The sequence below is a fragment of the Acanthopagrus latus genome, chromosome 9, assembly GCF_904848185.1.
Source record: "Acanthopagrus latus isolate v.2019 chromosome 9, fAcaLat1.1, whole genome shotgun sequence".
NCBI lineage: Eukaryota > Metazoa > Chordata > Actinopteri > Spariformes > Sparidae > Acanthopagrus > Acanthopagrus latus.
The window spans coordinates 22,443,530-22,445,455 of NC_051047.1; positions in this window are offsets into that span (position 1 = coordinate 22,443,530).

Here is a 1,926-nt window from a genome sequence, read left to right on the forward strand (position 1 = left end):
TATGCTATATCTATTTCCTGGGTAATTTCCAGGGAGATTTGCTATTATACAAATCTGTCTACAGTGTTAATTTTTGTCACTGGTCACACTGGCAACAGAAGATAAGGAGCACAGTTGTCCTTTCCACTACCATTTTCCTTCAGCTCATCTGGGACATCTCAAGCACTGCCTGGACACTTTGGGAACTGTCATCCCTCAATAATGATCTCTGATTCTGCGTCTGTCTGGAGGTTCTCCACCTTCTATGGATCATGGAGCTCAGAGACCTCCAGAGACAAATCTGACCCATATTTTACCTCGTGTTATCTCGTTCTCTCCCAAGAGTTGTTCCCACAGATTGTCATGAGTTCATCTGCAATTCTTCGCTCTCTAATCAAAACAAATGTAATCTCTAGAAATAACACAGGATTTAAATTCAATAAACATAATTTATATTCACTCGTGCATCCTTTTTCTACTGACATCCAACCATTTAGTTATTCTCCATCCTGACAGCCCACACACAGGAACAAGTGTTTCAGAGGAGGCTGCCGAGGATGATACTTCTAAAGTGACCGCACTCCCTCGGCTCTGAGCTTTTTCCCGGTACAATTCACACACTGTGTGTGAATGTGTGTCTCTCCATGTGTTTTTGTGTTGATTTGAGAAAAAAAAAGAGGGGTGGAGGAGGATGTGGGAGGGAGGGGAAGTTAGATAGCCACCAGTTGATAGAAATGTATCAGCCAGCTGGCCAGCAGCCGCAGAACTGTGGAGCTCTCCCTGATCTCTGGCTCAGAGAAAATACAACAGCCAGAGGCAACAGGGGGGCTGAAAAGGGTCTGTTTGCATTGAAGCTCACGGGGCAGTTGTGTTTTGTTGCAGTTAGAATGGATATTATTGTAAGATAACTTTCTCTGTATTTAATTTGACAGCTTGGAAACCAAAGGGCTGCTGGTTTCAGTTGGACTCGCACCTGCAACTTTGCAGGCATGTTTCTTTGTGTGGTGAGCCTTTAATGATGAGCTGAATGATTGTTTGACAAACAATTAAAAGCAAGTCAATGAGTGCTATTTGTAAAAAAAAAAAAAAAAAAGTAGCAGCTATTTTAGACTCAGTTTTAGTCTTTAAACTAAAAATTATACTAGTTTAAATCACATTTCAGTCATTTTTATCCTTCATGCATTAGTGGAGACAGCTCTTAGTGCTCCAGTCCAGTTTCAGTCAGTGAAATGTCATTACACTAATGTCAATTTTTAGCAGAAATGTTTTTTGTCATTTAATAAGGTTAATACAGGTATTGGAAAATGTAATCAAGGTGACAAAATACATTCTTAAAATGCATTTTTTGTTTTGTTTTGTTTTTTTTAGGTACAATGGCCTGCTGCTAACATTTGAGTCCTGTCCAGTCATGTTTGTATGAAGAAAGCAACCTTTTATCAATTTCTTTCATTTCTCATTGTAGGAAAAAAGGTCGATTTCAAACATTTTTCATAGTTTTTGTTGCCATAGCACATCAACTGAACGTTGCAAGACACAAAGGCATGCCAGTCCCTCCTCTAGGTCTTCTTAAACTATTGCTTTAAAGAAATGCAGCACGTTCAGCATCAACCTTTATCCTTTTGTTTCCAACGCCAATATTTACTTTTGTGTTTATTCTATTTCTATCGCTTCTTTTCTATTCATCGATGCATTAGCTTCCATTTGTTGACCGCCAGCCTTAAATTCTGTAACCCCTGTAGGAGCAGTACCTTCCACATGACTGATAAGAAGTTAGAATACAACATATTTATCCTCTCACGTTGGACTGAGGGCTTACTGGAAGCTACAGTGTCTCACTATCACCTCCTCAGGTACAAAGTTGCATTACCAGACATGGCAGGCTGGTGCTAGGTGGCTAGCATGCTAACTTCTGTAGAAATACCTGCAACACAATACACAGGTGTCCGA